This window comes from Talpa occidentalis, unplaced genomic scaffold (genome assembly GCF_014898055.3).
Source record: "Talpa occidentalis isolate TD23 unplaced genomic scaffold, MPIMG_talOcc4v2.1, whole genome shotgun sequence".
Classification (NCBI taxonomy): domain Eukaryota; kingdom Metazoa; phylum Chordata; class Mammalia; order Eulipotyphla; family Talpidae; genus Talpa; species Talpa occidentalis.
Genome location: NW_026555331.1, coordinates 139,814,470 through 139,841,678, shown reverse-complemented (window position 1 = coordinate 139,841,678; position 27,209 = coordinate 139,814,470). Strand labels below are relative to the sequence as shown.

At 39.2% G+C, this 27,209-nt stretch overlaps 1 protein-coding gene and 1 long non-coding RNA gene across 2 annotated transcripts in view; one reads left to right on the top strand and one right to left on the bottom strand.

Annotated features, from left to right (window-relative positions):
* On the top strand, nucleotides 1–26,163 carry LOC119247116 (uncharacterized). The gene is made up of 5 exons (XR_005125646.2): nucleotides 1–63; nucleotides 12,400–12,458; nucleotides 13,558–13,726; nucleotides 16,411–16,513; nucleotides 26,001–26,163. It is a non-coding gene; the product is annotated as an uncharacterized LOC119247116 (long non-coding RNA).
* Nucleotides 1–27,209, bottom strand: part of MKLN1 (muskelin 1) — a 279,842-nt gene that overhangs the window by 241,854 nt on the left and 10,779 nt on the right. The window contains exon 2 of the mRNA XM_037513287.2: nucleotides 14,693–14,817. The gene's annotated coding sequence lies outside the window, so the exon portion shown is untranslated. The remainder of the gene's footprint in view (nucleotides 1–14,692; nucleotides 14,818–27,209) is intronic.

The following is a 27,209-nucleotide window of genomic DNA, read 5'->3' as shown; positions in this document are numbered from 1 at the left end:
TACAGGATCATAGAAATGAAAGTAACCTCTGAAGTACTTTCATCTACCTTCTATCATTGGCAAGTAAGCCCCAAACCATTACAGAGAAAGTATTTAAGAAACTTTTCCCATAGGCAGTTTTCCCCAACTGCAATCTAAATTCTACCTTACAGAATGACATGGATGATTTTTCGTGTGCTTTACAATAGAGAGGTGAAAACAGGTTTTTGCCATAGCTAATGATCATAACCATTTGTATCACATAGGTTATATATCCGGACTATGGGGAGAGAGCATGGAAGAATGGGTAAGAATTCAGACTTGGAGACACACAGATTTGTGCTTAAGCCACAGCTGTATGATCATAGGCAATTTTCTTAAATTCTCTAAGCCTCAATTTCCTCACCCATAATGTGGGGATGATAATACCATCCAGCTGATCACATTACTGTGAAGAATAGTCTAGAACAAGTGCTGTCCAATAGAAATATAATGCAAGCCACAAATGTGAGTCACACGTATAATTAAAAGTGTCTAGTAGCCCCATGAAGAAGAGTAAAAAGAAACAGGTGAAATTAATTTTAGTAACTCAACATATTTTACTTAACATGTCTAAAATGCCATTTTAACATGTAAAAAATATTGGTGAGATATTTCACATTCTCTTTTTTGGTACCAAATCCTTGAAATCCAATCTATTTTAGACATATCACTTATTTCAATTCTAACTAACCACACTTCAATCACTTAATAGCCACATGTGGCTAGTGGTTAATGTTTTGGAGAATACAGATCTAGAGAACATCTATCAAGTGTTTGGCATTATGCTAGGCATGTAGTACATACTAAAAAGTTGGGGTTTCTATTATTATCATTAGTATTATTTTTAGATAACTTCTTTTTTTAAAGATTTATTTATTTATGCATGCAAGAACTGGGGTACAGGCCAGAGGTGTGGGAGGTGAAAAGATTCACCACAGACAGAGTGGGGAACAGAACAGGCAGATTGACTGAAATACACTCCTAAGGGGAGCAGCAGGCGAGACAGGAGAGGTCTGTTGCACCATGTGGGTATCTCCCTGGCTGGGGATCGAACTCGTGCTGCAGTGGCTGTGGTTAGCCTCATAGGTTGTGTCTTAACCCCTTGCGCCACCAGGGAGGCCCTATTCTTACATAACTTCTAAGGATCTTCTCAAAGCCCTCATTTCTCCAGACTGACTCTGTGTGGTGCTGTGAGGGGTACCTGGAGAGGTTGGGGTATTCATATCTGAGCCCTGCAGTTACTTAAAAGGAAACTTTCACGTGGTCACTCCTCATTTATCATAGGAGCCACAAAAAGTGAGATGTACATGACAAATATATCCAGTGAGTGCCAATGACCTTCAGGCACTGATACATTTTATCCCAAGGAGTAGGCACCACCACTCATCTGCCAACTTCCATGAAGAGAGGACAGGATGGTGTTTGCTAAAGCAATGGTTTGCACCTTTATTTCCCCTCACGGGTGGCAGGAGGAGCTATGTAATATATTGTGCTCAAAAGCTTATTTACAAGTTAAACAGAGTGTTATCATATGATCCAGTAATTCCAGTAGGTATATACCCCGAAGAATAGTAAAACATATGTCCTCACAAAACCTGTACACAAATACGCATGGGAACATTATTCATAATAGCCAAGAAGCGGCAAGAACCCAAATGCTCACTGACTGATGAATGGAAAAACAAAATGTGATCTAGTCACACAATGAAATATTATTCTGTCATAAAAAAGGCATATTACAAGCATGGATGAAAACTTGAAAACTTTTAAGTGAAAGAAGAAAGTCACAAAAGGCTACATATTGTATGATTCCATTTATATGAAAAGTCAACAATGGGCAGATCCATAGACACAGAAAATAGACAAGTTTGTTGTCCTGGGGAAGCAGGGTCAAATATACAAGTACTGCCAAAGTATCAGAATAAAGAAGTATTTGTCAGACTTTAAAAACAGAAGAGATCACCTGTGCCCAAGGCATTATTTGATAGGATATCATTTTTTAAAATTAATTAACTAATTCATTTTTATTGACGTGTCACTGGTTTATAATACTGTATATGAATTAGGGGGCTAGTTTCACACCTCTTTGGATGGACATTACCACACCACCCCTACTACCAAGCACCCATAATCCTCCACTATAGACAACAAGACTTCAAGTCTTTCCCTTGTCATAGTTTAAAATGATTTTACATTTTAACAAAGGGACACACATCTGTATTCACATACATAAACATAAATACATTGAAGTATGTCAGTATTTTCTGACAGAATGTGGCCCCTCTTTTCCCACAGCTGCCATTGTGTCCTTGGGATGGATCCTCATATCTGGAGGGAAATGTGAGAACCCCTCTGCAGGCCACCTGCAGCCCCTACCCCTGAGCAAAAGTGGAAGAACACCTCAGAAAAGGCACACAGCCCTAGTCTTAAAGCACAGCCTGCAGGTTAGCAAGAAGTCTTAATAAGATTCTGCACATTGTGCAATACGAGACCTGTATCTGTGGATAAAATGAGAGTTTTACATGGCAAAAGGCCAGTTTCCGGGCACAGTAAACAGAAGTGTTTGCTGAGGGTTGTTTGCCCACTTCCACCACCACAGCAAGAGCAGGTCGGTGGCCACCACGCACGGAGCACGGATTCCTCCGGCGGAACAGACTGTCTCCACTTCTGCTGATAGTGGCCTTCCTCATTCCCTGCTAGGCCCTCTGAAACCTAATAGAGTTGAGGCCCATAGAAGAGCACTGGACTTCAAATGAACTGTTCTTATCCAATCTATTTTGGGGAAAAACTACCCTAAGTTCTCCTTGGGGTTCCTCCTATCTCTCTTTCCCATTATCTCTCTTTCCTTCCCTGTGTTTTAATACCTCTGTTCGCCTGTTGGGAGAACAGACTGATGAGTCACTAGTCCCTTGGATAATGTATTACCCATCCTGTGAAGTTTTGCATTTGAAAGAGGTCAGTAGGAAAGAAACGATAACGATGGATGTGGTTGTTTATGATATTAGTAATATTGGTGATTATCGTGACAGCTGTTGGTAGCAGTTATTATTTATTATTTGCTGTATGCCAGGTATTATATCAAAAAATGAAAAATGGAAACAACTTATCAGATCCTTCAACAATCCAAAATGAGGTAGCTATTAATATACTCATGTTGTAGATGAGGAAGGAAGAGTCACATTGTTAGCAAGTGGCAGATAAGCAGTTTCAAATAACTGTCTCTTAAAAAATTTCTGCCCTAAGGAATTCCACTACATTGTTCAAATGAATGGAGTTCTCAGGTGGAAGCTTTGACCCTATAGGAAGAAAGCTGGAGAAAAGGCAGACAGTTGCAGCTACGTTCAGTAGCAATGAAATTGAGTGTGGAGGCTCAGCATTTAAAACAATCCACTATTATCTAAGATTGCGTAGGTTCAAATCCTGATGCTGACACTCACCTGGTTACCTAGGGTGAGTTACATAACCTCTCTATGCTTGGGATTATTGTTAGAATTCAATGAGATAAGAGCAATAAAGTGGTTGCACTAGTGTTTGTGTGTGTGTGTGGGAAGAGGGTAGGCATTCAGATGCTATATATATATACATATATATATTTTTAAAGATTTATTTATTTATTTATACAAGAACGGGGTACAGGCCAGATGCGCAGGAGGGTGAAAGGCTTCACCAGAGACAGAGCGGGGAACAGAACAGGCAGACTGACGAAATACACTGCTGAGGGGGGCAGTGGGCGAGACAGGAGAGGTCTGCCGTGTCATGTGGGACCCTCCCCGGCCAGCGGGATCGAACCGGCGCTACAGAGGCTGCGGACAGCTTCACAGCATGGCGCTCAACTGCCTGCGCCACCAGGGGAGGCCCAGATGCTATATATTTTGATTGCTATAAATATGTACTATTAGAGTAAGTTATTTCTAGCTTCCAAATAACGGAAGTGCTCTTTTGCCTGATTTTATAATGCCAATTTTGATATCTTTTTTTTTTTTTTTTTTTTAAATAGAGGCATGTTTTATTTATTTATTTATTTGTTTGTTTGTTTGTTTGTTTATACATGCACTGGGTACAGTCAGAAGCGCGGGAGGGTGAGAGAATTCACCAGAGCGGGGAGCAGAACAGGCAGAAGGACCGAAGTACACTGCTGAGGGGAGCAGCGGGCGGCAGGGGAGGTCTGCGCGCCATGTGGGACCCTCCTCCAGTGGCCGGGGAGCAGCCGGGGATCGAACCAGCGCCGCAGAGGCCGCGGGCAGCTTCGCAACCCAGCGCTCAACCGCTGTGCCACCGGGGAGGCCCGCAATTTTGATATCTTTTCAATCTTCATTTTTAAACTGAAGAGGTAGCATAATAACAATAGAATTTCAAAAGAAGATACCTTAAATTCCATTTCCCTAACATAACAATTATTTTTATTTTTGCACGTTTCCTTCAAGCTTTGTTAATCTGAGAAGTGATATGGAGAGGATTCTATTATTGAATCAGATCTAGATTTTTATCTCCCTCTGTCACCCATTAGCTGTAGGACCTCTGGGAAGTTATATAACTGCCCTTTGCCTTAGTTTCCATAAGTATGAAGGGAAGACGATTTTTAAGATTGCTCTCATTCTAACAGACTGTGATTTTTATCTATAGTCTACTATTTTTTTTTATTTTCATGATATTCATATAGAATTGTACATATTAAGTACATGGCAGTAATGCTTGCAAAAGTTAGTTAACTTTCTAAACTATGTCTGGGAAATAAAGTTTTCATATAATGAGTTCTACAAAGGTAAAATTATGATTTTAAAAATCCCAAGAATTTAAAAATAGCTACATTACCAAAAAGGTATAAAAATGTCTTAATACAGTCATGAATTGTATGCTTGCAACTAAAGTCTAAACAATTCTGAGCATTAATTATAAGTAATATGTTTGGTTGATAAGCTCTTTCTAATCTTTTTTATATAGTCATTAATGTATACTATAAACACAAAAACTGTTTCTTCAGTGTAGTTTTTCCATATGGTGTTCTTAATTTTCCAAGTGTTTCCCACAGAAAGTCAGAGGGAAAAACAAAGAAAAAAGGAGACTCTGACTGACTTAGCAGAAACACGTCAATGTAAATGTCTGTAACTATTAATGGGATGAAACAGTCACTCTCCTGTAAGGCCGCTTGGTGTGTGACCTGGTATAACCTTTCTAGAGGCAATTTGGCAATACTATCAAGAGCTTAAATATGTCCCCATTCTCTGGCTGGGTAATTCCACTTATAAGAATTTGTGCTAAAGAAATAATAAGTGCACAAATGCTTTGTTGCAGTATTCTAAGTACTGTGAAGAATTGCAGACAACTTAAGTGACCAGAAATAACAGAGTGGCTAAACAACTGAAGTCACAAACATGTTAAATGTACATGAATATATATTTATGACACACATGTATGGATATGTAGGTATTTTTCCTGACTCAGACAGATCATAATATAGATATCATGGGTGCTCATTGTAACTGGTTTCATCACTATTGCTAGGTCTTTTCTGTGAGCAAAGGAAATACGAAACATATCTATACAGACACACTGTAAGTTTCTATCACTAACTTCAAATGCAAATTCAGAACTGCAGGGCTTTGCTTATCCTCTTCTCTTTTGTATCTATATTTCCTTCCTACCACGCTAAGATTCCTGATTCTCAAAGACACCAAGCATGAAAGAATTAAAAATATCCCATAATTAATATTTATCCCATATCACCCAGAATAACAATAGTGACACCACCGCCAACAATATGACTAACAAAACCCATTAAAATTGTCTTTGCAGTTCTTTTTGTCTTTAGAGTATATCTTAGAAGGGATATTTTGATCAAATAGCTGTGTCTTAAAGTTATTTGAAATAGTTCTCTGTATACCACCAACTGGATACACAATTAGGTTATTAAAAAATTAGAAAATGTGTTTTTAAAAAATTAATATTTTTATAATCAAGTAAAATATCAACATGATTCCAAAGCCAAATCTATAAAATGAGGTAAATATAAGAAGTCTAGATTCTATCACCACACCATCTACTTCATCCCTTTTCCCCTCTTATAGGTAACTATTATTTTGTAATGTATATCCTTCCATTGATTGTTCTTTAATAGAGGGAAATACATATTTACAAACATTTGTGTATACATGTATGTACATGTATGAAAATATACACTGGCATCCATTCTTAGAAAAATGATAGCTTCCGAGAGGACCTTGCTCTTGGACTTACAATATATCCGAGAGATTAACCCACATCACATATTTAAAGATTCCTAGTCCCACTTTATAACAGAACTGCATTGTGTGGCTGTAGCATACATACTTTGTTCAACTTGTCCTTTATCAACGAACATTTGGGTTGTTTCCAGTCCTTTGCTATTATAATCTCAGTTCTATGGTTTTGTATTATATTTGTGTGTGTATATATATATATATATATATATGAGTCTAAATACAAAGTCTAGACCATCTTATTAAATAGCAGGGGACCTATCAGAGACTACAAGGGTCAATTAAAAAGGAGGTCAGGTGTCAATTTGAAGGTACCACCACAGACCAAATAGGAATAATTCCAGCATTAATAAGAACAACAAATATGATGTTTTGTAACACATTAAGTATGTTTCAATTAATGTGTTCAAATTATAATCAAAATACGAAGGAAAAATAACAAATACCTATTTGGCCAACATTGGCACATGCCAGAAAATCAACTCAAGGAATTACCATTTTGTAGTCATTAATATAGCTGTTTTCAGTCATTAATAAATTAATAAATCTATGTAACACCATAGATTAATTATATACCTCCTATGGGCAAAATACACCACTACATATCAAGCAGTCTTGCAAAAACAAAACAAAAAAAGCCTAAATCTGATAAAGCATATAGATAGTTATGGGAAATGCAGAGGACAAAAGAATACACTGAATTATGCCATGGGGATGCAATGAGAACCATGTAGGTTGTGGTACATTCTACAGGACAAACAACTCCATTCCTTCAACAAATAAATTGCAAGGAAAAAAATGACAGTGGAACCCACATATATTTAAAGAGATTTAACAGACATAACCAATCTCAGTGTGTAACCTCATTTGGATCTTGGTTCCAACAAACAATAAAAATAAACCATAACATTTATGAAGCAAGTGGAAATCTGAACACTGACTATTTCATATTATTAAAGTATTATTAATTAGTTTAGATGTGATAATTGGTTATGTTTAAAAAGCCCTTATCTTTTAAAGATCCATATTGAAATATTTATGAATGTGAGGATACAATTTAAAATAAAGAGTGGGAAAGCAGAAGAGGGTACTGATGGATTGGCAGTCACAGGCTGATGGCTACATGGGGGTTATTAAGCTCTCCATCTACTTTTGTTTATGTTTTACATTTTCTATAATAAAACATTAATGTGTGTTTATATATAATGGGTATTATGGAGCATGTGTGTGTGTGTGTGTGTGTGAGAACACCCATTGTAAGGAAATACAATAAAATGTCGATGGTGATTATCATTGGATGATAGAATGTGGGTGACTGGGTGAAATTTATTGTCTTGTTTTATTCTAAATGCTATATTTTTATGCTGTCATATTTTCTATATAATTAGGAAAAAGTTATTTAAAAGGAAATCTTTTAGGGTCTCCCTGGTGGCACAAGGAGTTAAGACGTAACCTATGAAGCTGTCCACAGCCTCTGAAGCATGAGTTCGATACCCTGGCCAGCCAGGGAGCAACCCACGCGGTGCAGCAGACCTCTCCTGAGTCGCCTGCTGCTCCCCTCAGCAGTGTATTTCAGTCAATCTGCCTGTTCTGTTCCCTACTCTGTCTCTGTCTCTGTCTCAGGCCACACCTCTGGCCTGTACCCAATCTCTTGTATGTATAAGTGGATAAATCTTAAAAAAAATTTAAAAAAAGAAATCTTTTCATTATTTGACAATGTATTTTCTCAATTCAAGTTGAATTTACTTCTAACATGGTGAGTAAAATAATTTTGTACTTTTTAAATATAATTAGGCAACACAAATTATTTAATATTTAAATAGGTCTAGTTTTGAGTGGGTACAGATAATAGCTCATGGAAATAGAACTCTGAAGTAGAGCTTGAGGTTTGGAAATTCTCTCATTTGTTGTAATATGATAATCTTAAATTTATAGCTTAGGAGTAAACAGTTAATTTTTTTTCTCCGTCTTACATAACGCAAAAACAACTGATCCAGTTTGGCACAAACTTTCTCCTCCAAAGTCACCTTTGTGCTGAAATTCAGTACCTCAGCTTTCAGTCATATAACTTGTAGATGAGAAGAGTTTCTTAACAAAATTTTCTTGTAATTTTATGGTAGCGTTAGGCCTGACTACTTTGGGAGAGTCCTTTTTCATAGTTAAGTGGGTCAGGGGTGGGGAGATGCTTTGCTCCCCTACTTTCTAATATGCAGACAGAGCAAGCAGTTTAAATCACTCCTTTTGTATTGCTGAAATAAATGTAAGGCCATGACAGTAGATGCAATTAAAGAAAAGGATAGCTAGTGGGTATTTTTAGCATATTAATAGTATGAGGTAGTACAGGGATTGTCATTCTGTTATGAGAAAATGAGTCCTTTCAGATCAGAAAAAAATTTTAAAACCAACTTATTAAAACAAGTATGTTTTGTAATTATATAGAGACATATAATAATAATATCATCATCTGAATGTTCTATAATCAGATAACTGTCCCTTCTTCATTTATTTTGGAATAAAGACATTTCATTTATCTAATTTTCCTTCTTTTACTCATATGTAATTTTCTCCCAAGGAAACCATAGTCAGCTTTTGTTATGACATATATTAATATATTATCATTAAAGTAACAATTTGTTCTGAATGTAGTCTTTAAAGCAAAGTCGTTGGTAGATGATGTAGTTATTAATTTGGAAGTGAAATTTCCTGATCTCACAAATGGATAGAGCCAGATAAAGTCGTTTTGGGTCCATCGGTCTATTTAAAGTTCCATGGATTATTATATGTGTCATGTAAATTCAATCTACACTTACAACTATGTACCAGGTTTGGTGCTAGGTAATTTCATACATAATTTCAATTACTTACTACAATAAACCTAAGAGAAAGTTACTTTGGAGACAGTCTAAATTGCTCGCTTGAGATCACACAGGAATTTAGTTGACTGTGAATCTTGCGTTATCCCTTTTCAGTTACCAAAAATGGTGAATGAGAGTGTCTGTGGCCATCTTTGGTGCATAGCCCCGAGCCTTGTACTAGGAAATACATCGTCAGTTCAGAGGCTGATAGCCATCTGTATTAATACAAAAATCAGGGTTCTCAGGGCCTCCCTGGTGGTGAAAGGGGTTAAAATGCAACCTGTGAAGCTATCCGCAGCCTCTGCAGTACGAGTTCCATCCCCGGCCAGGGTACCCACATGGTGCAGCAGACCTCTCCTGTCTTGCCCACTCCCCTCAGCAGTGTATTTCAGTCAGTCTGCCTGTTCTGCTCTCCAGTCTGTCTCTGGTGAATCCTTTCACCTTCCCTTCCCCGCACCTCTGGCCTGTACCCCAGTTCTTGTATGCATGAATAAATAAATCTTTTTTAAAAATCAGGACTCTGCCTCCCCTAAGACTGGAAGAGTGCAGGAGGTGCCACATATTTTGTTTCACAGCAAAGAAGGAGCCAAAGAAGTGGAGCACCTCTCATGAAGAAACTGACTCAGAAGTACCAAGGAGCAGGGAAGGCAATCGGCTCTTCTCAGCAGCAAAGAAGTTCTGACCTTTGCCTTGATCTTTTAACAAACCTGGGACTGTTCAGTCATCTTTAAGACTTGGAATACACAGTGCTTGTTTTTGGTGGCCAACAAACTAAAGGTCAACCTGAGAAAGTTGATTCTTGACATATTTCCAACAAGGGCCACTTGTTTCATCCCAATGGACTCAAAGTTAACAATTAAAAACCTCAATTTTAGTAAATTACATGTTTGAAATATGGAGAGTTCTAATTAGATGTACATCCAAAATGCCAGTAGAGTCCACTCTACTCAGTTACTCATAACTTCATGAAAAACTGTTTGTTTGGGATGTGGTTTTTAAAAACAATTTACCTTCAGGCTTAGTTAAAGAATGGAATATGTGAGAAAAGATTTTCCAACTTTTGTGGATTCAGTGATGAAAAGGAAAAATATGTTTATAAGAATTTGGCTGCTTGGTAACACAAAAATAATTGATCTAAGAAAACTGAAATTTCATATATTAAATGCTAAATCCAATTATAAATTTCAAACATGATTTTCCAAAGCATACGCTTATTCTAACTCTTCATAGTTCACAATCATTCTAATGGACTTCAGCTGGGAGTCAAATTATTAAGTATTCCTACAAGGTTGCTCTAAAGTTATCACCAGGAATATTTCATTTGTTGAGACATAAATACAGGTTACACAACACCTTGTAAGTGGACTGAACTAAAGGATCTTAAAAATAAATAGGAACAACAAAAATAAAGCATGACTAACTCTCCTGCTACCATCAAAACAAATGTTTCCAAGTACTGAAAGCCAAGAAAATAGAAATCCATAAACACAAAGGCCAAGATAATCAGTTGAATCTACTAAGTTTCCATAAATGACAAAACAAAACAGGAAAAACCAAACAAACCAAAAATCCTACCTGCTTTGGGCCTCGCTGGTGGCGCAGTGGTTGAGTGCTGGGTTGCGAAGCTGCCTGCAGCCTCTGCAGCACCAGTTCGATCCCCGGCTGCTCCCCGGCCACCAGAGGAGGGTCCCACATGGTGCACAGACCTCTCCTGCAGCCCGCTGCTCCCCTCAGCAGTGTACTTCGGTCCTTCTGCCTGCTCTGCTCCCTGCTCTGGCTCTGGTGAATTCTCTCACCCTCCCACGCTTCTGACTGTACCCAGTGCTTGTAGAAATAAATAAATAAATAAATCTTTAAAAAAAAATTTTATAAAAAAAAAATCCTACCTGCTTTGAAGGAAAGAATGCCAAAGAACAAAGTACAAATACCCCACCACTTACCACAGAAATCCCAGCTTGCAACCGATTTTTAAAATGACTGAATCGCCAAAGATTATGGGACATGGATGTCTTAAAAATGCAGATTTGATTGCAAAGGTCATACCCACTTTAGATGAAGTAGTAATTACTGAGGGAAAGATAATCTACTTCATTCATTTTAATAACCATTTCTTTTTCAGATTTGCCACAGAGCCAACCCCACTTAATTATTAAGGCACAATAATATTGGATTGAACTATTTATCAGTCTAAGAATTTTTATTATGGAGAGAAAGCTTGAACAATTTAAGCAATTATGTGCTTCATTTCTCCTTTTCTGTATCTCCATTCTTGCTTATATATAAAATATTGAAAATTTAACTTATTTCATTCTGTCTTACATCTTGTTGTCTTCTTTTTACAAATTTTTAAACTAAATTTTAAGAAGCTGCAGGGTAAGCATTGATCCATAGATCCTAAGGGAAACAAATCACAGATCCTAGAAACCAGATTGCTGACCTGGGAAGCAACAGGCCAAGTTCTGGCTGCCCTGGAAAGTTCTGCATACTGAAAACATGGGAATCTACAGCTTGTACTAAGATGCTGTCAATAGCCGTGTTAATGCAAATTATAGATTTGACCATACCGTTCCCAAAACACTTTCATGGATGCCTGACCTACCTACAAAGCCTTTTCTTGTACAGACCATTTCTTTTCATTTGGATGCACTATTGCTAAGGTGCAAGGTCACCTAAAAAAATCTCAACTTGGAATCAAAATGTATGTGTGAATTCCAATTCTTCAGGAGATCAGTCAAAGACAATTTAGCACAGTGGTTAAGTGCATGCCTGTTGAAGCCAGAATGCATAGGAGCAAATTCTTTTTCTTCCATTTTCGATCTATGTGACTCTATGCAAGTTATTTAAATCTTGTGCCTCAATTTTCTCATTGATAAATGGTGATGATATCAATCTCAAAGAAAAGTTGTGAGGATTAAATGTCTTAATGGGGTCTAAAGCAGAGCCTCGGGTAGCCTAAGCACTCAACAAATAACCAGCAATTATTATTACTAACTGCATGACCTTAAGGAACTCACTTAACCTCCACAAGACTATTTCTTCCACTGTGAAGGATCACTTCCTCGCATGGTCTTTATGAAGACCAAATAAACTCCTATCACCTATGTGGCAACCATTTTAAAAACACAATCAAGTATTAGACAACTCCTTCAACCAAGTGGAATTGATTCCTTTCTGCTCTGAACTTCTATAACACTTAAAACATATAGATAATGCACACACACCTGCTATTGTGCTTGTCACATTGCATCATAAGATGTTGCTAATCTGTCTATCTTCCCCACTAATAGTGCATCCTCTGATTCGCCTCTGCACTCTCAGCACGTTGGAAACACCTGGCACAGGACAGGTATTCAATAAATATTTGTATAAATGAATATTGTCCCAACAACTGAGCAGGAATTTGTAAGGCCTTTGCCAGGAATGATGGATTATCACATCTTGACAAATGTCCTCGTAGACTACCCAGAAATGTGCTTGTTTTTTTTCCTCAGGTGCAGTATATTGAGATTCTGTCATTTCAAATGCAACCAATCTTGTGTGGTTGCATTCACTCATTCTTTTCACTTCCTAGTTATTGAGCACCCTCATGTGCCAGGTCCGATGCTGGGCTCCATATAGAGTGCCACAAATGGCAAATGCTCAGTTCCTGAATACTATATTGAAAGGATCTATTTACTATAGAATAATTTACTAATAGAAAAAAAAGCATCTTACTTTGATTACTTCATTAGAGTGACAGAATCTCAAGGTGGAAAAGAATGATTTTCTGCAATGGGTGTCTTTCTAGAATAATAATTAAGGTCAGACTTCTGACTGCCTGAGTTCAAATCTTTGTTTGATATGAGGTGAAAGACCTTGGGCAAGTTCCTTAATCTCTCGAAGTCTTGCTTTTTTTCATCTGTAAGATGGAAGTAGTAGGACTGATGTGAATATTAAAAATAACTACTCCCATTTATTGCTTATTATGGCATCTGCCACATAGTAAGTACCCTAGGTGTGTTTACCATTGTGATTAATGTAATCTCTCATCCCCATGTTCGACCTTCATCATCAATGTATCCAGCAAATGGGACGTGAGTGCCCAGCTTCTGCTTGAATACCACCAGGATAAGGGGCTCACTACCTCAAGCAGTTGTCCACCTGCTTGCTAGGCAAAGCCCACTGTTGATCAGTCACAGTGTGTTTAAATACATATGTTTTACATTTTCATCATAAGTCCTCAATCTATCTTTTGGGATCACGTAGAAGAAACCTAAACTCTCCTTTGCAAAATAGCCCCTCTCACTGTGGAAATAATCACCTATGCTAGTGGCCATCTTCTTCCTGGCACACCCCCATACAAGCTTAAATCTTTTCATCCTTGTTTATATGGCACTATTTACCAGAACCCTTTTGATTCTTTTTACACTTTTTGAATAATCTCCATATCATTGTCTCTCTTAAAGGCTGCAGATCAGAATTCACAAAGCAGAACAAATATGGCCTGATCACCAGTGACTACAAGAGAACGACTTCCCCACTTGAACACTATATTTCTATTAATACAACAAAAGATTGATTTTTTTTTAAAGTACCATCACACTGGGTTGACTCATCATCTACTCACAATCAATTGTAAGCTATCTCGCCCCCAACCTGTACTTATAAATTGAATTTTCAGATCTTTGAGTACTTAATATTTGTTCCCATTAAACTTTATATTGTTAGATATGATTCATTATTACATGTTGTCAGGATTCGGGGGAGGGGGAGAATCCTTATGGTATCTCCCAACTTATTTGTTAGCCTTCTGGCTGTGTGTCATCTGTAAATTTGTTCAGCATGCTCTCTTCTTAGTCATCAGTAAAAGGTTAAGGGAGACAGAGCTGCCAACCAGACCTCCATTAGCTCTCTGGAGCTCTGAGTGTACATCAGCCTCTAAATTTTTTTTTAAGTAACACCATTCAATCAAATATTTATTATGGGCCTGCCATGTGCCAGTTACTGTTCCAGGTACTGAGCATAGAGTGGCAAACAACAAAATCCCCACCCTCATGAGGCTTACATACTAGAAGAAATAATCAATGAATAAGAAGATCAATAGTGTCCAAGTTTCTATATGATCAACTTACTCAGGTAGAGAGCTCTAGAAGGTTGACAGTGGGGAAGGATTGGGAGGTTGTCTCTGGACAGTATGGCTAAAGCAGAGCTGCTGGTGAAGTCTGATTGGACAGCTCATGTCTTACATTAGTGTGCATCTGGCCTAACTGGTGCCCCAGAGAGGGAAGTCCTTCTGATAGCTCAAGACTCATTTATCTCTCTGTGGAGTCATATTGGAGGGAAAATGATAAAATCATGATAAGGGCTTTAAATAGCCACAAAACAAAAATTTTGAAAGGATGTAATTCTTGAGGAGATGTCCCAACATTTTTTCATGTGCATAGGATATTCAGATGTTGTGAGATTGGCTAAACCAGCAGGGAAGCCAGGTACACCTTGTCATAAAGACTCCAGAAAGAAGGAGAATTTTAAAATTATTGTTCCTCAAGTTTAATATACTTTGGGAAAAAAATAATAGACAAATAGAAAAGTTACACTTACCTTAGTTTTATCCCCATGTTCTCAAGTATGGAATGAGTTATGAATCCAATATTTTATGCAAAGTCAGGAGGATGGAATGCCTGGGTGAGCCCAAAACATAGCTCAGAGACTCAGGATATTGAACTCTGAAAAAGAAGCCCATAAGGCACAGATTTGAAATCTACTTCCATTAACTACTCTGTTCATGATACTAATGTTGACAAGGTTTCCTAAATAGTTTTAGATACTTTCAAATCCCTTTGAGGTCAGAGGAACTTGATAAATCTTTGTTCCATAATTCCTCTTTGCATCCTCTGACTAGAAATTTATTTTGTATTCTCACAATGATACTTTTAACTCTTCTATTCATGCATTCATTCCTTGGGCATCTATATTGTACAAATACTTTGCTGGTGCCTGTAATGCAAAGGTGCATAGGATAAATGTGGCCCCTGCTTACAAGGACCTTAAAGTAGGGTTTAGAGTAAAGGACAAGATAGAAGCAGGAAAGCAGTGTGTTATGAAGAGGGATGTACCAAGAGCTCAAGGAGGGCCACCTAACCCAGACATTAGAATTGGAAGTTATAACCTCTCCACTGAGATTTAAAACATGTGAAGGAATTAGTCAATAAAGAGGAGGGGCAAGTCTGTTTTAGAAGGAGGCCACAGTGTATGTAATTTTCAGCAGTAATGGAAATAACAGCATCTGAGTACTGAAAAGAGTTCATCGGCTTTGAGCCAGAATGGTGAAAGGTAAACTGGAAAGGTAAGTTGAACTCAATTATTCAGAAGTGTGCCATGTGATAGAAGAAGTAGTAGCTACTGAAAGTTAGGATTGCTTGCACAATGATGTTTTGAAAGGGAACAAGTCAAGATCACTGCTCACACTTTTGGCTTAAATAATGGGGAAGACGCAATAATACTCACTAAGACAGCAAAAATACAAATACATATAGGCAACATTTGAGGGAACGAGGGATGGCTTCAACCTTGGTAATGTTCAATTTGTGATGCCTGGAGACACTCACAGAACAGCAGTGAGCGTTTGACCTAGAAGTCTGAGGATACAGATTTAGGAATCAACGCACATGATGGGCGACAATGGAATTCACAGGAATGAAAGACACCCTGGCAGAATGTGTTGGAGAAGAGAAGGGGACCCAAAGACAGCCCAGAGGAATGCTAAACTTGAGAGGGTGAGCAGAGAATGGGTCCTAAAAAAATAGTGAGAAATGCAGCCAGAAAGATAGGAGAGAAACAGATGTATGAGGTAGCGCAGAGGACAAGGGAAAAGCAAGTTTCAACAAATAGGCTGTGGTTAACAGAGGCAAATGCTGCCAGGAGATCAAGAAAGGCAAAGCTGAGAAGCACCGATGGGATGCGCACCCAAGGCATATTTGACCAGCTGGGCAAAGGCAGGATTAGCAGAGGCAGAGGCCAGTTCACAGTAAGTTGAGGAACAAACAGAATCAATGAACTACTGTTCAGAAAGTTTGGGAAAGTGTTAAAGATGAATGATATAATCCCTAGATTTCTTCACAAACGCAGGAGATGGGATCATCGTGGGAGCTCTCTCACCACCTTTAGATTAGCTCGGCTGACCAGATGGCACTGCTCTCGGTGGGCGTGGCCTGTGTGTTGGGTATGGTTCAATAACCAGGGCAGGATGTTGTGAAAACAGTAAAGTAAATAAATCTTTCATGTTCCCCACCTAACTTCTGCACCTGCCCCTTCACTAGGCTGCTAAGGCCGACTCAGTCTTCCTGGATCCGAGGTCCACCGTGGTGCGTTAATGTTCACCTGACTTCTCTGAGCAGCCTACCAGTGAAATGACCTTCTCAGGTAAATATCTAGCCAGGCACAACTGTCATACTATCCTTATTGCTCACCGATTGCCGTAGCTCATTGGGGCCAGTCAGAGGGAGGAGAGAGGAGTGTGGTGACCTTGGAGTCTGGAGCAGACAGCTGGCCCCACAGCTGGCCAGGCAGCTATGCAGGCAGGGGGCCTTTCTGAGAACAAAATCCAGAAGTCAAAATAAATGGGTCAGGTGGAAAACAGATGACCACAACTGCAAGCAACGCTGAAGGTTGGTTCCAGGGTGTGAAGGTGAGCCAAGGCATAATGGATGGACATTAGAAGAGGTTTGGACGTGAGGGAGGAAGAGGGGCTACCACAAGAAATGGGCTGAAGCTGCTATATGTAAGAGGCCAGCACTGTTATGCTGAGCAGGGGTGTGTGTCACACGAGGGCCTGTGTGTCACACGAGCTCTGTTATCCTGAATCCTTGCAATGTGCTATTCTATTTGCACGCCTTCCTGTTACGAAGTAAAGTTTCTCACACACAGTTCCCAAGATCTTATTTCCACAACCCTGCTCTTGTGACATTAATCCTGTAGTCCAAGGAGATAGGAAATCTCTGACCTGGGAGGTGCTACTGGGTTGCACAGCGGCATCACCTGCTGTAACTACCCTGAAAAGGTTGCAGTCATGGCTTTCTGGAGCCTAAGAACTAGGAGTTGAAGGAAAGGCCTGAGATGGCTCATTGAGGCCCCAAATCAGTTCCACAACTAACTGCATGACTTGATTAGTTGAAACATTATTTCTAAATTGTAGTCATTCCCAGATATCTGTGTCCTCTAAAATGCACAGGGGGACTAAACTGAAAAGCTTAACTGTCTTTAGTTTGTGATTACAGCACAGAGCGGAGATAGAGAATAGTGGCAAACATCACAACTAACACAACATTTTGCCTTCGCACAGACTAGCTAAGCTGCACAAACTGAGTTTTCGACTGAAATTTTTTTTTTCATTTCACTCCAGTCAATAATCATTTTCCAACTGGATATTGCTTAAAGCAGAGTTTTCATCTAATTCTCATTTAATGAGATTGAAATGGAAAAACTAAATAATAATACCTCATTTGTGTACAGTGATTTTCTCTCAAAGAAGACAACCTAACCCATTTTATACTATCTAATTTATAGTACAACACTTTTATAAAATGTAAATATTAGTAAGGGCTATTATCATTTTACAAATTATGCATGAAAGAAGCCGAGGCATGTAGGAACAAGATGACTGCCTAATGTAACTTCCATTTCAGAAGGGTAATAGGTGGTTTGTTTTTCTTTCTTTTTTTTCCACAATGAAATCATGCCTTAGATAAAAAATTTATTAAGATGTATCTGCCCTTAAATCTTAAACTGAAAAAAAAAATCTTACTTAAAAGGAATAACAGAGCAATATTCATGTGTTCTACCTATCAGATCTTCTCCCCAATCTAGATCAAAATCAATCAGTTCACACCACCCAGCTCTGCTTTGAATCAGTTCAGTTCTAACCATCTTGTTCTGCACACTGAGGAGTGGAGTACATGTAGCTCTCTCTTCCTCAGATGCACTTTGCTGTATTGAACTTTCATCTCAGCTGGGCTTGGAAAGTACCATTACAGTCACAAATTCTGCATGTAGGTAAAGCCATTGGCACTTTTATACTCTTATTAGCTTCCATGGAGGAGGGGGGTAACATTTTTCTGATTTTTTTCACATATTCATTCATTCACTCATTGACACCCTTCAGCATTCCTGAACCCATCCAGCAAACATTGACTGTGTGCCCAAAAAGCTTGTGCACTATTTTAGAAGCATAGACTAAGAAGAAGACAAAATGACTGACTTCAGGAAAATCACAACTCAACGAAGGAGCCAGAATGAAAAACTTTTAAGTTCAATATAGTATGAATGGAGATGGTACAACATTCATGAAAATGGTTTGGGAATTGGTGTGTCTCCAAAGGGTGAAGAAAGCCTCCAAGGTAGAGAAGGTGACCTTACATCTAGTGGTGCCTGGACAAAGGAGGTCTGTGTTCCAAGGAGTGGATGCAAACGTGGGCCAAGACACAGACAGTCAAATAAGAGCACCTGATGTACTTGGGGAATTATATGAAATACAGCATGGCAGGTGGCAGTTCTTCAGATAGCCTATGACTGGTTCTATTTCACAACCCATTCATGGATGCCACCATCAGGCATCCTCTAAGGGGAAATGTATATTGATAGTGACTTTTTTTTGTCCTCAGTCATGTAAGTAAAAACACATTCTACCTGGACTCTGTACCAAACTACCTTTTGAAAATCTGACTATTGGAGGAATGTCACAGAGATAACAGCACAAAAATCAAAGTTTGGGTCTAGTCTCCCCAAGATCTGTATCTCCTTATTTCATTCTGTTATAGACTCCAGGGGGGTGACAGGTAAGAGAACTCCTAACTGTTCATTAAATACAGGTGAGCATGTAGCTTGTCCCCCATTATTATTTCTGTATAAAGCCTTTATACAGAAATGCTTCCAAAAAACAGCATTTTTAAATCCACTATGTTGGATAAGTCAGATTTTTCCCTGTTTACCTCTTTCCAATCATTCAGACTAGGTTCTGCCCAGCAGAATGAGACTCTAAAAGAATGAGACTCAGCTTTATACTGAGTTTACTAAAATAGAACTAGTATATACTCTCACTATAAGACACTCAGCTTCTTATAGCAAACCCACATACTAGCAAGAGGTACTTGGAAATAGTCTCTGGATCCTATAACCAAGTCCCTGCAGGGACAGCTCTTCCCCAAAAGCTTTTAGAAATACTGCATGAAAGTCTTTATGACCTGGGTCAGCAGTAGATAAAATGCAAACAGGACAGAACCTTCCCAATTCTAACTCTACCACCTCAGTAATCCTCTGCTGAAATCCCTCATCACTTAAGTAAAAGCTTTATACCATAAAAGAGCATCCTTGTTTCTATCTGGAGATTTTTTCAGACTCTAGGAGTCCCAAATAACGCATCTGTTTTGTTTCCTGATCACTGATAGAATCCTCTCTAATATTTCATTTCTTCATTCATCCATTCTTCACCCATTCAACACATATCAGCTTCCTTACTTCTGGTGATGTCTTGACATCAATCTGATCAGCCTTTTGTTTCCATCATACCACTAAAAACACACTTTTGGAAGTCACAGTGACCTCTATGTGGCCAAATCCACATAGCCAATTTTCTGTCTTTTTTTTTTTTTTAAAGATTTATTTATTTATTTATACAAGCACTGGGTACAGTCAGAAGAGCAGTGAGAGAATTCACCAGAGCCAGAGCAGGGAACAGAACAGACAGACTGATGAAATACACTGCTGAGGAGAGCAGCGGGCACGGCAGGAGAGGTCTGCACGCCATGTGGGACCCTCGCTGGCAGCTGGGGATCGAACCGGCGCTGCAGAGGCTGCAGGCAGCTTCACAGCCCAGCACTCAACTGCTGCGCCACCAGGGGAGGCCCTAATTTTCTGTCTTCATCTTACTACCTTCTCAGCAACTTCTTGGCCCCAATGCTGGTTCCCTTCTTGTTCAAACACCTTCTTCACTAGACTCTCATCATACCACCTGTATTCTCCTCAAACCTTGTGGTTTGTCCTTTCTTGGTCTCTTCTGTTGTATTCTTCCTCATTTCTGAATGCTGGGATTCCCTTTCTGAGCTTGGTCCTTTCCAACTGACCATCCACTCCACCGCTTTAAATACCATATTTCTCGCTTCTGAGTTGGAAGCTGAAGATGGTTTCTTTTCCTAGAGGTGCTGACATTTAGGGTGGGCACAGAAGGAGATGAATTGGCCGAGAGAAGAAGAGCGGCATTTTTCTTAGGGAGATAGGATGAGAAAAAGCACAAAGGTGTGAAAAGGCAAAATGTGTTCAGAGAGAAAAGGGAAGTCTGGGGTGGGCTGAAAATGACTGATAAGGTAGGTTGTAACTATACTGAAAAGAACCTGGATTCACAGCTTAGGAATTTGAAGTTTATAATAAGTAACTGTCAGAGGTTCTTAAATAAGGAAGAGATGTGATCATTCATATTAAATAAAAACAAAACTTTAGTGGTAGAATGAACACTGAGGTAGAGCAAGAGGAGATTGGAACTGGGAAAGCCAATTAGAAGGCTGCCGTAATAGTCTAAAGAAGGGATTAAGGTCTGAATCACCATAGCAGCCGTGGGATGAAAAGTAGTAACAAGTAATCCAAGGGAGATTTAGAAGTAGCATTGAGGACACAGTGATTGATTAGATGGGGGTTAGGAGTAGGGAAGAGAGGTCAAAGTTGATGTGTAAGGACATTAACTAAGCTATATGGGAGGAGAGCAATTGTCCAGGAGATGATTAACATCACATTTACAGTACATGTAGGCTGGCCAGTTATGAATGAAACACAGAGCTGCAGGTCAGGAGAGAGGTTTGCTAAGAACAGAACTCTGAATAAAACTGTCTGCAGCCAGTGAGGGGAAAGGAAGCAAGTGATGGAGACTGGTAAGGAGGAGAGGCAGCATCAGAATGGGGTAGAGTGAGGTCTGCGAGGAAAAGGGACCAGAGACCTTTAAAGAGGAAATGAGGGCCTCCCTAGTGGTGCAAGGGGTTGAGCGCAGTGCTGTGATACTGTCTGCAGTCTCTGCGGGGTGAGTTCGATCCCCGGCCCGAGAGCTACCCACATGGCACAGCAGTCCTCTCCTGTCTCCCCGCTGCTCCCCTCAGCAGTCTACTTCAGTCAGTCTGCTTGTTCTGTTCCCCACTCTGTCTCTAGTGAGTCCTCTCACCTCCCACACCTCTGGCCTGTACCCCAGTTCTTGTATGCATAAAAAAATAAATCTTTAAAAAAGTAAAGAGGAAATGATTAACAGCTCTCTCTGAGCGACAAGATTAGGTGTAGTGATTAGATCTGATGAGCACAATCCCAGAATTAGAAGTCAGGCGAATGGATTGAGTGAAGACTTCTCTTGGAAGTATGGCTATGAGGGAAGCAGATAATGTCTGGGAAGATGGACTTGGATGAAGTGTAGGATTTTTTTTTTTTCGTAATGGGATGGAAATCTTGTGTGCAACAGCTGGCCATCCTACTTGCGCTCAAGCATCTCTCATGAGCTACCCCACAAGACCACTTCATTGTGTTTTTGAGCAATTGGACATTGAATTCAGTTCGACATGTATTTGTTGAGTGCCTGCTAAGTTGAAAGCACTGAGATTGGCATTTTAGTAACTAAAAAAATATCAAGACAGTCTTGGGCTGTTCATGTGTTGCCCAAAATCTGCCTCTGCCTCTGCGCACCACAGCTCTCTGTCCTGTGGAATCACACAGAATAAAAAAATTTTTTTATTATTTTTTATTGTCATCCTTCAACTAAGAATGGCTTTCAGCTACCTCCTGGGTTTCTTCACTTACTCAACATTTATGCAACAATCCCAGGTTTATGTGTGCATGCGTATATGCATGTATGTGCATATTTTGTTGCCAGCTGACTGCTTTGCTCTGGACATCCACAGACTAGTCTGCCCCTTTTAATATGTGGTGCTCAGAATTAGTCATGAGTATCCTCATCTGGTATGGGCAGTGCACAAACCAGTAAAACATTCTTTCCTGCCTCCAGGAAGCCGTTCTTCTGTTAAAACCATGAGAGATTGGGTGAGTGTTCTGATCGTTAGAGTGCTGACTTTGGTACTTCACAATTCTGAGATCTTTTGCTCTAGAAATGTCAATAAATAAGATCTCCCAAATCTTACATCAGTACACTTGACTTTTTAAAGTCTTTTGGAGAATTTTACATTTTTCCCCACTAAAGATTATATTTTTACATTTGGTTTTTCATACTGAGCTGTAAAAATATCAAGGGTTCAATAGTCAGACAGATGTGAACCCAAACCCTGGTATTGTTATATAGCCCAGTGCCCTTGGACTTGTCATGATCTCTCAGTCTAAACTTGCTTACAGTGGAAAGTAAGGATAATCTTATTTACATTGCAAAGTGGTTCTGAAACTTAAAAGAGGGCATATTTAACATCTTAAATTATAAGCTCAATAAAAGTTTTTTTTTTAACTTCCTTTTCTTCCATGGTCTCAGCTTTGTATTCTTAAGTATGCCTTTTAAGTTATAACTGAAGATTTATACATCTTCCTTTTAATAAAATATTACTTGAGGAGAAAATGAGCCCAGGCTTTAAAGACTAACTTCTAGTATACTAGTCAAACATATGGACTGTAAGCCAGACTTTCTGTGACTGAATTCTAGTTCCTCTACTCACTAGCAAGTTCATTAGCCTGGGTCTTGATTTTTCTCATCTGTAAAGTGGAGGTGATTACAGAACTTGTTTCTCTGGCTGTTGGGGAAGATCGATTGAGATGAGAGGTAGATAATACTTTCCCTGAAAAATTTGCATATAACAAGTGGTAAATATTATTCCCACTTAGAAAACTCCAGGTAGGACCTCCCCAGTGGCCCAGAGGGTTGAGCGCAGCACTGTGAAGCTGTCCACAGCCTCTGCAGCATGGGTTTGATTCCTGGCCGGCCAGGGAGATACCTACATGGCGTGGCAGACCTCTCCTGTCTTGCCCGCTGCTCCCCTCAGCAGTGCTTTCCGTTCATCTGCCTGTTCTGCTTCTCGTTCTGTCTCTGGTGAATCCTCTCACCCTCCCACGCCTCTGGCCTGTACCCCATCTATTGTATAAATATAATCTTTAAAAAAAAAAAGAAAGCTCCAGGTAAACAGTATTCTTTAATCCACGCTTTTGGTTATGACCATTTCATCTACTAATAATGCTATAAATTTATTCTGTTCCATGTTCTCTGCATTGTGCAGGAGGATCCCATGAAATGTCAATGCCAGGAATGACAAGTATCCCTTTAATCTTTCAGGGATAGATGTACAAAAAACAACGTATTTACCAAAAAATGATATTTTGTAAATATTTACAAAATACTTACAAAAATAATATTCTCTGTGGGTTGGAGGACATCTCTGACCATAGGCTCTGTCACTGTCTATGGAATAGGATGATTAAATTCTCAGGGAACTGGGATGAGGACTACATGATGGAAAGCATATGGGGGAGGGGTCTCCCAGGTGGCGCAGCGGTTGAGCGCTGGGTTGCAAAGCTGCCCGCAGCCTCTGAAGCGCCAGTTTGATCCCAGCTGCTCCCCTGGGTCCCACATGGCGCGCAGACCTCTCTTGCCGCGCCCGCTGCTCCCCTCAGCAGTGTACTTTGGTCCTTCTGCCTGCTCTGCTCCCCGCTCTGGCTCTGGTGAATTCTCTCACCCTCCCGCGCTTCTGACTGTACCCAGTACTTGTATAAATAAATAAATAAATCTTAAAAAAAAAAAAAAAAGAAAGCATATGGGGGAACTGAGCACATTTTGGGTGGACTTCCAAGAGTACTCGCTGGCTCCAGTTGACAGCACTTTTATTTATCTGAGCAACTGAATTTATCAGTCTGTAAGTTCTGGAATCCACCTTTTCCTTTCTAAAAATTGGGACATTTGTCAAATTCCAGGCATACAGTACTTCTCCCACCATCAGTTATTCCTCATAGCATGTCAATGGCTGAGCCTAGAAGTTCTTTTGTATCCTGGAAGTCATTTCTGTGGATTTGAATCTCACTTAAAAGTGTGAAGTTCTTGGGCCTCCCCAGTGGCCCAGCAGGTTGAGCACAGCACTGTGAAGCTGTCTGCAGCCTTTGCCGTGCGGGTTCTATTCCCAGCTGGCTAGGGAGATACCCACATGGCGCGCCAGACCTCTCCTGTCTCACCTGCTGCTCCTCTCAGCAGTATTTTCGGTCCATCTGCCTGTTCTGCTCCCCGTTCTGTCTCTGGTGAATTCTCTCACCCTCCTGCACCTCTGGCCTGTACCCCAGTTCTTGCATAAATAAAATAAATCTTTAAAAAAAAAGATGAAGTTCTTTCCTACTTATCATATACCTTGGGCTCCTATTCCATCTTAAATATCTTTTTTAAAAATCCTGATTAAAAGAGTAGTACACATATAGTGAGCTGGATTTAGAATATGAAGAAATCACAAAGAAGGATATCAATTGTAACTCTACTATAACAATATTACCACATTAAGTATTTTTCAATTGGACTATTTTTTCCGATCAAATGTTTAAAAACAAACGGCCAACATTTGCTGATGTCATGACATCTTCCATAACCTGCTTTTTTCTAGATGTAGTTTTCATCATAGGCAGACATTGTAATTTATACACTACTTCTCTTTGGACACTTATATTATCTCTAAGTGTTTAGTATAAAGAATACTGTACTAAATATTCTAAATATTTTTCTACATTAAATTTTATAAATGATATTTTGTGGTTTATTTTTTATTATTTTTTTTTTTTGGTGGGACCCTCGCCAGTGGCTGGGGATTGAACTGGTGCTGCAGAGGCTGCAGGCAGCCTCGCAACCCAGCGCTCAACCACTGCGCCACCAGGGGAGGCCCAAAATGGTTATTTTCTTAAGATAAACTCCTAAAAACAAAATTACCATGTCAAGTGGTTTGTATATGTTTTTTTTTATACAATGCCAAATTGTTCTCTAGAATGCTTGACTCAGTTTATATGGACATTTATATGAGGGTGCTTATTTCCCTGTACCTTTATCTACACAATTTAATATGTTAAATTTCTTGATAGCTTGGTAGCCATAAAGACGTCTGCTTTTACTTTATTTTGCATTTCTAATAACAAGTAAGATTGGACCTTTTTCCTTTTTTTTTCTGTTATGCTTTTTCAAGTTTGCTATCCATGCTTCCTTTTCTTATGAGTTTGTAAGGGCTCTTTACATATTAAGGATATTATCCTTTGATATATATATATATATATATATATATATATATATATTTATACAAGTCCTAGAATCCCTTATTTATCTTTTACTTTTGTTTATAACTTATAAAATGTTATAATTAGTCAAATATCCAAATGCTTTTATTTTATAAACTATAAACCTTTATGTTTTTGCTCCTGAAAGCCTTTATCACCCAAAAGTCAAGAAATGCTTACACTACTTTCATTTTTAACATATACAACTTCTCGTGTGGGTTATTTTTCACATTTAACTCTTGAATTCATCTGAAATGTATGCTACTTGGTCTTAGCCATATATTTTTTTTCTATCCTTTTGATTCAGAGAGAAATAGAAAACCTAACTCAAACTGACAAAATGAAAAATAGAATTTATTGGTTCTCATAAATGAAAGTTCAAAGGCTTCAAGGTCATATTTGGTTAGGTGGTTCACACAATGTGGAGAGGACCTAATGGTTCCCTTTCTTCTCTGGGGAAGTTCCATTACCTCTCACCAGCGAGAAAGGTGAAAATGCCCTTCTCAATAGCTCCCTCATTGCTCCAAGATGGCTGCCAATAACTCCCAGGGTTACATGCTTCTGCATTCACGTCCTTCACTTCCAGAAGGGAAGTGTCTTTGTCCTAGTATTCCTAACGAAAACTCTGACATTCTCTTTGATTGGAATGACTTAGGTGATATCTGGAACCAAGGAAATGAAACCCACTGTTTGGCTTAGCCTGAACCACACGTCCTACCTCCTAGAGATAAAGGTGGCGTCGGCTTCGGTGGAACTACATGGGTGTCTCAAAGGACAGAGCATCTGGGAAAGGACAATACATACTGTATTGAGGACAACTGAGGTAAGGACTGTATCTTTCAGTATCAAAATCATTGTTTTAGCAGAAAATGACCAATCCTCTGCCATTTGAAAAATCATTTGTTTTCACCAAACTATTAACCTGGTCGAAATGAGATTTAAAATCAGTTGTTAAAGGTCTAGTGATAAGTAGTTGGAACAATTTCCTCCGTAGCCAACTCATCTGAACCAACTTTTTCTCAGAATTCCTTCTTTAATACAGTTACCATAGAGTGGGTAGAAATAGAACATAGCATCAACTCTCCTACCTTTCTTTTCTCCCTCCCTTAAGTCTTACTTATAACACCCTGCAATGTCTTCTGTTTTGTGAACTCAGAACTATAACTTGATCTAAGTATATTCGTGGAGGAACTTTTCATAGAGTCAACGGGAGCTAAATAAGTTGGACCCCAGAGTACTGGGGCTTTAAGTCAATCAGAGCAGTGTTCAGAAGAGGGGGGCCATCATACCCACACACTCTAGGGCTCATCCAGCCTCTTCTGTTCCTTACAGAGACAATACACTTCTGAATGTGGCCTCCAATCCACTTTCTGACTCCTTCCTTTGGTGGCAGCACTGCCACTTTCAGGACACAAAGTGGACTTCTCCTCTGCTGAGTGCAACTGATACTGACAGAGCTAAGAGAAAGGAGTCCCTAATCCCTCTATTCTATGACCAATGTATTGCATAATGCACCAAGCTTAACTTTTAGAGTCCTCCCTGCAAAACACTACCATGTTAAACATGCTGATTTTATGAAATGCTGTGGTTGCATAATTCTGTTTTTCAGTTAAACAATGAACGTTAGATAGTCTGCCCCATCCACTGGCCTTACCCTTCTTTGTTATCCTCACTATAAACATACACAAAGAACCAACAACTATTCATTGTCTTCAACACGTTTCCCAGACCTTAGTTGTGTTTGGACATTAGCTTTCTAGATTATTTGCACAGGTCAGAACCTTTCTTTTGAATGAAGCCTTGTTGTATACCCTGACTCCTACCTCTTTTGTACATGTCCTTGGCAAATACCAGCTTATTGCGA